General features: G+C 33.3%; 1 protein-coding gene across 2 annotated transcripts in view; it reads right to left on the bottom strand.

Annotated features, from left to right (window-relative positions):
- The window catches only part of VCPIP1 (valosin containing protein interacting protein 1), a 30444-nt gene that overhangs the window by 5327 nt on the left and 13866 nt on the right, over positions 1-11251 (bottom strand). The gene's annotated exons all lie outside the window — the stretch shown is intronic.

Here is an 11251-nt window from a genome sequence, read left to right as displayed (position 1 = left end):
CCACATTGGGCTCCTTGCATGGAGCCTGCTTCTCCCTCTGCTCTCTCTGTGTGTCTTTTGTGAGTAAATAAATAAAATCTTAAAAAAAAAAACTTTAAAGCTTTGTAAAAATACCTATAAGGGCAAAGTGTGCTGTACAGTGTGAATTAAAAATCATAAGGAATTCTACTGAATTATAGAATAGTAGAATAAACAGTTTTCTCAGTGTACTTTAGGTATATCTTTCACAAATATAAAAGATATAAACTTTCAAAATAAGATATAAACTTTCAAAATAAGAAATTCCATAGTTAAAGTAGTAATTATGAGGGCATATTTAGGAAACATTAATGCACTGTGTCTTTGGTATAACTGTAAGAAGTGACACTTGGTCACAATAATGAAAAAGATCTTAATTCAATAATTTTGAAATAGTTGTATTTCTTATTACTCCTCTTATTCCTCTCTGGTAAGTCACAAACACCAAAATAAGCCTGACTTACAGATGCTCCTCAAATGACTCCTGCAATTTTTACTTCTCACAATCAACTAATGATGCAATAGAAGAACTTAAAAGCAGGCTGCTCTTTATTTTCTAGTGGAGGACCTTGGTCTCACTATCTGGTATTCCAAAGTTTTATACTTTTTCCAGCTTGTGTATAAGAAAATTGTATTTTAAACTACTCAATATCCTTACATTTTAAATTTGTTAATCAAAGTATACTCCAAGTATGCAAAAATAGAGGTTTTCAAATTTTATAAAACCAAAGATTTTCTATGTTAACACCAAAAGAAAGATGAAGTACAGAACTCTTACTTTATTTTTTTGGAAGTAGGCTTCATGCCCAGTGTAGAAGCCATGAAATAGAGAACTCTTAATAACGTATGCTGCAAAAGGGTATATATATGGCAAAATATATAAAGGCAAAAGCAAACTAGTTAAAAATGAATGGAACTGTTAATGCTATACAAATACAGAGGTGAAGGATGAGTGAACTCTGGAATGCTTAGTGGGCATTTAGTTAGTCTCCAGCTTTGTAGGTTATCAAGAATAGTTTTTCCTCCCTCCTCTGAAAGAAGCTACAGAGTGGTTCTAATATATCTCACTGTGAATATTCCAAATAACAAGAGAAAAGAACTAAACCCCAAATGAATAAAGAACATACAGTAATTTTAAATAAACATTCATCAGTGATAAGTATCCATTAATACAAATCTAACTAAGATTTCCTCTTGACAGAAAATTTTTGGCAGAGGTAACCGATAAAAAAGAGACAGACAAAACTTAAAATCAGAGATGTGGTCTAAATAGTGCACTTCAGGCCACAACCCTGGAATCCACTTATTACCAATCCCCTATCTCAGAGATCCGTAAAACCTGGATCAAGAAACAAGGTAACAAAAAAAAAAAGAAAGAAAGAAAAGAAAGAAAAGAGAAAAGAAAAAAGAAGAAAAAGAAAAAAAGAAAAAGAAAAAGAAAAAGAAAAGAAAAGAAAAAAGAAACAAGGTAACAAAGAAGAGAATTTTGAATGATTAAGTCCAGGGATAACCCTAGGCAAAACTTTCAAACAGTCATTTCAATGGATAACATCTATTGAGTCTCACTATGTGCCACAATGTGCCACTATTGGTCTAACTAAAATAGACCCTGAAGACTCAAATAAAATGTAATTCTTAGGAGACAGGTCCAAACAGATTATAATACAATCAGGTAAGTATAATGATGGATATACTATTCACTTCACTGATTATTTGAGGATTAAATGAGAAAACATGTAAAGCATGTACTACAAGTGCCTAATATAAATCAGGCAGTCAATAGTTTTGGTTCCTCTATTAGATCAAAAATAGTTTTGTAATTGTCTCCAGACTGCTACTGTGATGCTTTCTCTTGGCCATCCCTGGAAAGAATCCTAGTCCCACACATGTTCATCAGAGTATTTACAATGAAACACAGAAAACAATCTAAGTTAAGCTTTCATCAAGAAGAGAATGGTTAAGAAAATTATGGTCTACCTATTAATATGCAGCTATTAATAATTGATATAAATAAGAAACCTATGATGCTTCACATATATAGCAAAATGTGCATGAATAGCAGGAAACAAATCTAAGCACTATAATTATAATCAAGCCAAAACACATACATATAAGGCAAATATTTAAAAATTATAGGTGATGTTTCCCATTTCTATAGTTTCTAGACCTTTTACATTATTAAATACATTTAAAATATGTATTAAAAAATCAATGTAAAAAAATCAATGTTATGGGTTGTGCTCCCTCTAAGCATAATCATTCAGGTTTCATATAACTTAAATAGTCTTTTGAATTTTAAGAATCAAAGTGTATTAAAATTCCTCTATCACATAACAATTCCATCACATATATACACCAAAAAATATGTATACTAATATTTAGAGCTACATTCTTCCTTACATCAAAAAAAAACACATAAATGCATAATGGGTGAATAATATTAAAATGATAAAACAGAATATAGTAGTGAAAATGAATGAATGGTACTTGAATCCATCAACATGAATGAATCTGAAAAAGTGTTGCATAAAAGAAGCAAATCATAGAGAATGTATAAATAAAGCATAATTTTCATTTTCATAAAGTTCAAACTCAAACAAAACTCAACATAAGATGAAAGATACCTATACAAGTTTTAAAACCAAATTTGTGGGGGATCCCTGGGTGGCTCAGCGGTTTGGCGCCTGCCTTTGGTCCAGGGCATGATCCCGGAGTCCTGGGATGGAGTCCCACATCGGGCTCCCTGCATGGAGCCTGCTTCTCCCTCTGCCTGTGTCTCTGCCTCTCTCTCTCTCTCCCTCTCTGTCTCTGCCTCTCTCTCTCTGTCTCTCATGAATAAATAAATAAAATCTTTAAAAGTAAATAACAAAATAAAAAAATAAAATAAAACTAAATTTGTCATTCATGTCTGCATTTATCTCTGTATAAAGACCTGCAAGGAAACTTACATTTTAAGCAAAAGAACTTTAAAATATCTTTCCAATTATAAAGAATAGAAATATTAATAGTCTAGATATTTTGGGAAATATTTCTGTTCTAATGTTGATATAACCATCTGTTTGTTAGGGTGAATTTGAAAAAAGTAAGAGAAACACATTCCAGTTTTTGGAGGATATGGGTATATGTGTTTTTGGGGTGAGGAGGGCTTGATATACTTTGATTCTCTGATTACAAGATAATAATAATGATTTGCCACATCCATCTGTCCTAAACAAAAGGGGTGAGGTGCACCTGGCAGAGGAACATGCAACTCTTGATCTCAGGATCAAAAGTTGGAGCCCCATGTTGGGTGTAGAGATTACTCAAAGAAAGAAATGAAATTTTAAAAAATAAAAAACTTTGCCACAAATATCTGAAGGAACTGTATTTTGAAAAGTAAAATAATTTTCTGACAATGACCCATTTCAAATGGTTGTTAGAGTCAAAAGAATTTTAATTATTCTGCAAATAACAGCTGATATTATAATAACAAACTATTAGCTAATTATTTATTAAGTACCAGGTCCTTTGGTAACTGCTTTTTGTGCATGATCTCATTTGGTCCTAACTACCCTGAAATTATAATACCCACTTTATTAATTAAGAAACTGAGACTTAGAAGTCACACAGGCAGTAGGTCGTAGAACCAAAATTTGATCTCAGATGTTCTTACTTCAGAGCTCTAAACTACTTCCTAAAAAAGGATAACACAGGTAATATTTTAAAAACTACAATGGCTCTACTGAGAGATAATTCACATACAATTCACTTGTAAGTATACAACTGAATGATTTTCAGTATATTCACAGAATTGTGCAACCATTACCATAATCACTTTTAGAACATTTTCATCACTCCCCCCCAAAAATCCAAACCCATTAGCAGTCATTCTCATTTCCTCCCCCTGCCCTAACTCCCAGCTCTAGTCAATACTTCTCTCTATATATAGGTATGCCTATTCCATGACATTCATGTAAATGGAATAACATATGGTCTACTGTGACTAGTTTATTTCATGCAGCATATTTTCAAGGTTCATGCATGATATGGCATGTACTAGTACTTCATTCCTTTTTATTGCCAAACATACTCCATTGTACGGATATACTAAATCTTACTTATCCAATCATCAGTTGATGGAAATTTTGGGTTGTTTCCACTTTTGACTATTATAAATAATGCTATTATGACCATTTGTGTACAAGTTTTGTATGGATAGGTTTCATTTCTCTTAAGTACATACCTAAGAGTAGAATTGCTTGGTTGTAACCACGTTAAACCTTTTAAGGAACTCCCAGACTGTTTTCCCAAGTGGCTGCACCATTTTACATTCCTACCAGCAGTATGAGGATTCTAATTTCTCTGTATCTCCTTGCCAACCGTTCTTATTATCTGCTTTTTTGATTATATCCAGATATGAGTGTGAAGTACTATGTCATTGTGGTTTTTATTTGCATTTCTCTGATGGTTAATGATGCTGAGCATCTAAACATCGGTTCATGTATTCAATGACCATTTATATATTTTCTATGGAGAAATGTCTGTTCAGATCCTTTGCCCATTTTTTAATCAGGTTATTTGCCTTTTAACTGATGAGTTTATTTTTATTTTTTTTAAGATTTTATTTATTTATTTATTTATTTATTTATTTATTTATTTATTTATTTATGAGAGAGACACAGGCAGAGGGAGAAGCAGGCTCCATGCAGGGAGGCCGATGTGGGACTTCAATCCCGGGTCTCCAGGATCACGCCCTGGGCTGAAGGAGGCGCTAAACTGCTGAGCCACTCGGGATGCCCCTGATAAGTTTTTTATATTTGAGATACAAATCTATTATCAGATACATAATTTGCAAAATTTTTCTCTCATTCTGTGAGTTGTCTTTTCACTTTTTCTTTTCTTTTCTTTTTTTTTTTTTTTAAAGAGAGACAGCACAGAGAGAGGTAATCTTAAACAGGCCCCTTGCTCAGATAGGGCATAACATGGGGCTCGATCTCACAACCCTGAGATCATGACCTGAGCCGAAAGAAAGAGTCAGATAGATGCTTAACCACTGAACTACCCAAATGCCACTGTCTTTTCACTTTCTTGATAGTGTTCTTTACAGAACAAAAGTTTGCTTTTTATTTTTTTTCTGTTGTTGCTTGTACTTTTGGTGTCATATCTAATGAGTTTTTGCCAAATCCAAAGTCAAGAAGTTCTATGCCCATGTTTTTCCTAAAAGTTTTCTAGTATTAACTCCTATATTCAGGTGGTGGATACATTTTGAGTTAATTTTTTTATTTGGTGTGAAGTAGAAGTCAAAACTTCATTCTTTTGTATATAAGTATCCAGTTGTCTCAGGACCATTTGTTTTAAAAACAGTTCTTTTAGGGCAGCCTGGGTGGCTCAGCGGTTTAGGGCTGCCTTCAGCCCAGGGCCTGATCCTGGAGACCGGGATCGAGTCCCATGTCAGGCTCCCTGCATGGAGCCTGCTTCTCCTCTGCCTGGGTCTCTGTCTGTCTGTCTGTCTGTCTCTCTGTCTCTCATGAATAAATAAATAAAATTTTTAAAAAATAAATAAAAATAAAAATAATTTCAAACTACGGGATGCCTGGGTGGTTCAGTGGTTTGGTGCCTGCCTTCAGCCCAGGGCGTGATTCTGGAGTCCCAGGATCAAGTCTCACATTGGGCTCCCTTCATGGAACCTACTTCTGCCTCTGCCTGTGTCTCTGCCTCTCTGTGTCTCTCATGAATAAATAAATAAAATGTTTAAAAAATAGTAATTTCAAACCAGAAACAAGGCTATTTAGTAAATAATCAAGAGTCATCCCCACAACCATCCACCCCCCCCCCGACAAAAAACACATGAGGGAAGTTACATTCAGTTTCATTTCGTGCATACTTACCCTCATTACTCAGAACACCATTACTCAATCCTAATTAAAAACTAACCTTTAAAAACCCCATTACCTGTTATCAATATAATTCAGGATATAGAATAAAGTAAAAAAAAAAAAAAAAAAAAAAGAATAAAGTAAAAATATAAAGTAAAAAGAAAAGGATTCAAAAATAAGGGGGGGAGGATGCTTAAGAGAGACATTTATAGCTTTAACGCTTTTATTAGAAAACAAAACAATTTATAAACAATAATCTAAGCTTCAACATAAACTAGAAAGAAAAGGGCAAATTAAACCCAAAGCAAGCATAAAGAAGGAAAAAATAAACGTAAGGGCAGTTTCAATCAAACTGAAATCAGAAAAATAGAGAAAACCTCTGAAACCAAAAGCTTGTTCTTTAAAAAGATCAATAAAACTGATAAACCATTAGCTGGATTGGTCAGCAAAACAAGAGAGGCACAAATTTCCCGTATCAGAAATGAAAGAGCACAGACTCTACAGATGTTAAATGAACAGTAAAGAAATATTCTGAACAATTTTATGCCAACAAAATTGTTACCTTGGATGAAATGGAGAGATTTCTTGAAAGACTAAACTAACAAAGCTTACCCAAGAAAAAAAAACATAACCTTAAGAGGATTCTATTAAAGAAATTAAATTCATAGCTAAAAACTGTTCCACAAAGAAAACTCCAAGCCCAGATGCCTTCACTAGTAGATTCTACCAGTTAAGAAATAATTGTATCAAAGTATTACAAAACCTACCAGAAAACGAAGAATAAACACTTGCTAACTCTATTTTATGAAGCCAACATTACCCTGATTAAACAGTCATTATAAGAAAAGTATATACCATTATACCCCATGAACACAGTTGCAAATCTCTCACCAAAATACTAGTGATTTGAATCCAGCATGCAAAGTCAGTTCCAAAAATCAATCAATGTAATTCACCCTCTACTAATAAACTCAAGAGAAAAACCATAAGATCATTTCAAAAGATCCTGGAAGAAAGCACCTGATCAAATTCAACATCCAAAAATCAATCAATGTAATTCACCTTACCAATAAATTAAGAAAAACCATAAGATCGTTTCAATAGATGCAGGAAAAGAGTACCTGATAAAATTTAACATCCATTCAAAATACAAACTTTCAGTATACTATCAATAGAATAACCTGATAAAGGGCATTTCTGAAAAAACTACAGGCTGAATGCTTTCCCCTGAAAATCAGGAATAAGGCAAGGATATCTGTTCTCACCGTATCTATTCAGCAATGAACTTACAGCCAGTGCAATAAAGCAAGAGAAAGAAATATAAGGCATACTGACTGAAAAGGAAGAAATAAGGCTGTCTTTTATTTGCAAAAGACATGATGACCTACCTAGACAATCCCACAGAATCTGCTAAAAAGCTACTAGAATATGTGCATTTATTTTTTTTTAAGATTTTATTTTTTTATTCATGAGAGAGACAGAGAGAGAGAGGCAGAGACACAGGCAGAGGGAGAAGTGATGCAGAACTCAATCTCAGGACCCTGGGATCATGCCCTGGTGCTCAACCACTGAGCCACTCAGGCATCCCTAGAATATGTGCATTTAGCAAGATTATAGGATACAAGGTCAAAGCATAAAAACCTAGCTTATTTTCTATGCACTAGCAAAGAACAAAAAGAAATTGGAATTTTTAAAAAAAACATTTATTTATTTACTTGAGAGAGAGCAAGAGAGAACGGGGAAGGGCAGATAGAAAGAGAGGGAGAGAATCCTAAGCAGACTTGACACTGAGTGCAGAGCCCAACATCAGGGCTCGATCCTACAACCCTGAGCTGAGATCATGACCTGAGTCAAAACCAAGAGTCCAATACTTAACCAATTGTGCCACCCAGGTGCCCCCAGGAAATTGGAACTTTAAAAAACCATCTTTTAAAATAGCATTCCCATAAAAAAATAATAATAAAGTAGCATTCCCCAAACATGAAATATTTAGGTATGAATCTAACAAAGGATATGTAAGAATTGAATGCTGAAAATTACAAAATTTTGATGAGAAATTAAAGAAAACAAGTAAGTGGAGAAATACAATGTTTTCATGAATTAGAAGATTCGATGTTGTAAAAATACCATTTATCCTCAATTTGATATAGAGTCAACAATTCACAATAAAAATCCCAGTAGACTTTTTCGTAGGAACTGACAAGTTGATTCTAAAATTTATATGGATAAGCAAAGCACCTAGAATACCCAAAAATTTTTTTTGGGAAAGAATAAAATGTTTTCAATGACATGAATGGAGCTAGAGAGTATTATGCTAAGTGAAATAAGGTAAAGAATGACAAACACCTTTTGATTTTACTTACGTGGGATTTAAGAAACAAAACAAATGAGCAGGGGATCCCTGGGTGGCTCAGCAGTTTAGCACCTGCCTTTGGCCCAGGGCGTGATCCTGGAGTCCCAGGATTGAGTCCCACATCAGGCTCCCTGCATGGAGCCTGCTTCTCACTCTGCCTGTGTCTCCGCCCCCTCTACCTCTATCTCTCATGAATAAATAAATAAATAAAATCTTTTTTAAAAAACTTAAAAAAAACAAATAGGCAAAGGGGGAAAAGGGGGGAAGAGGAAGGGAGAGAGAGGGAGGGAGGGAGGAAGGGACGGGGGGTGGAGAGAGAGAGAGAGAGAGAGAAAGAGAGAGAGGAAATCAAGAAATAGACCTGTAACTATAGACAGCAAACTAATGGTTACTAGAGGGGAGGGCATTGGGGGGATGGGTTAAATAGGTGATGGGGATGAAGAAGTGCACTTGTGATGAGCACCCAGTGTTCTTTGAAAGTGTTGAATCATTATATTGTACATCTGAAACTAATATTACACTGTATGTTAACTAGAATTTAAATACAAACTTCAAAAAAATAGAAAATATAAAGATGGAGGACTCATACTAACTGATTTCAAGAATTACTTTAATGGTACTGTAATCAAGACTAGTTATTGGTAAAAAGAGAGACAGATCAACAAATAAAAGTTTCTAAAAATAGACCCACACGTAATATGGTCAATTGATTTTTTAAATAATTTTACAGACACTATATTTTGCATATAATTTACCTTTTTCAAGTGCATGATAAATATATGATCCATGGTCAACTGATTTTTTTTTTTTTTTTGTCAACTGATTTAACAGATATGGTATACTTTTTTTTTGACAAACAGTGCTGGAACAATTGGGTATCCATACATAAAAAAAATGAACCTCAACTGATAACTTGTAACATATTAAAAAAAAAACCTGAAATAGACCATAAACCTAAATACAAACCTAAAACTACAAAACTGCTAGAAGAAAACATAGAAGAAAATTTTTGTCACCTTTAATTAGGCAAAGATTTTTTTAATATGGCATAAAAAGTATAAAAGAAAAAAATGTCAAACTAGTTATCAAAATTAGAAGTCTCTGATCTTCAGAAGATACTGTTAAGAGAATGAAAAGACAAATTATAAACTGGGAGAAAATATTTGCAAAACACCTGATAAAGGATGTGTGCCCAGACTATATAAAGAACTCTCAAAATTCAACTAAAAAAAGATTCAAACTAACTTAAAAATAAGCAAAAGAAGAAGGAAGCAAAAAAGTACATGAGAAGATGCTCAACATCATTAGTCATTAGGGAAATGCAAATTAAAAGCACTACAAGATAGTACTATAAACCTATTAAAATAGTTTTAAAAACAACTGACACTACCAAGTACTGGTAAGGAACAGAGCAACTGGAACTCTAATATAGTGCTAAGGAATACAAAATGGTCCAGCTACTTTGGAAAATGGTTTGGAAGTTTCTTATAAAGACAAGCATATACTTACCATATAACTCAGCAATCCCACTCCACAGTATTTACAAAAGGGAAATGAAACATATTTCCACACACAAAGACCTATACACAAATGTTTATAGTGACTTTATTCATAGGAGCCCAAAACTGAAAATCACCCAAATGTCCTTCAATCAGTTTTAGATTTTTAAAAGTATGATACATCCATACAATGGAATACTACTCAGCTATAAGAAAGAATAAACTAATACATGCAACCAGATTGACAAATCTCAAAAGCATTAGGTTAAACAGAAATTGGCAAATTTTTTCTGTAATGGAGCAACACAGTAAATACTTTAGGTTTTCATACCATTATAGTCTCTGTCGAAAACTATTCAATTCTGCCACTGTAGTATGAAAGCAGCCGTATACAATATGTAAACATGAGTGTGGCTGTTCTTTTTTTTTTTTCTATGTCTGATAAAACCTTATATACAGTAAGGCAGCAGGCCTGATATGGCCCATGGTCAGTAATTTGCCAACACCTGTGCTTTAGCAAAGAAGTCAGACACAAAAGGTTGTATTAATCCATTTATATGCTGATATGAAAATGGCAAACATAAAGAGACAAACAAAATCAGTGGTTGTCAAAGCCTGGGGATAGGAGTAAGAGATTAATTAGAAAGGCACACAAGGCAACTTTTTGGAATGATGGCAATATTCTATATCTTGATTGTGGTAGTGGCTACATGGCTATATATGTTTGTAATAATTCATATACTTTATACCTACAAAAGGTAAATTTTGCTATATGCAAATTATGCTTCAAGAACCATGTCAAAGGAAGGAACGAAAGAAGGAAGAAAAATAGGATCTAGGAAGATGGGAAGGAAACCAGTCAGCCAGCCATTCTTTGGTCCCGGATTCAAATAAACCGAAAGAAAAAAAAAATTTTTTTTCAAGACAATAAAAAATCAAGGAATTGTAAACACTGGGTATTTGGTCATGTTTTAAACATTATTTTTCATATTTTTCATATGTGATAATCATATTGTACTTTTTAAAAAAAGAGTTCTTACTTTTAGAGATACATATTGAAGTTCTTATAGATGTAATTATATCTGGGATTTATTTTAAAATAGTCTAGTTGAGGGGAATAGAAATGTACTGATTTTTTTTTTCAAAAAAATTTAAGCTTTTTTACCGCATATGCATTACATTACATATACAGAATATTTTTAACTAGTGTTATATCCTATTGACTTTGTATAATAACTTTTCATTAAACCTTATATGTAAATATTTTCCCATGTCATTAATGATTTTCAAAAGCTTCATTTTAGTCACTACATCCATAAAGTGGATGTACAATTATTTTATTTTATTTAAAAAATTTTATCACATTTCTTTTGTTTAGAGGAACTATATTTTGTTTCCACTCTTTTTCCTACTACAAACAACATTGGAATGGTTGGTTATCTGTATGCATTTGCTTTCTTTACTATTTCTTTACGATATATTCTTACAGGTGACATTGTTGTGTCACAGGATCTTAAGACTGAACC

Source organism: Canis lupus, chromosome 28 (genome assembly GCF_048164855.1).
Source record: "Canis lupus baileyi chromosome 28, mCanLup2.hap1, whole genome shotgun sequence".
Classification (NCBI taxonomy): Eukaryota; Metazoa; Chordata; class Mammalia; order Carnivora; family Canidae; genus Canis; species Canis lupus.
Note: the sequence above shows the minus strand (reverse complement) of the source record. Positions and strands in the feature narration are given on the sequence as shown.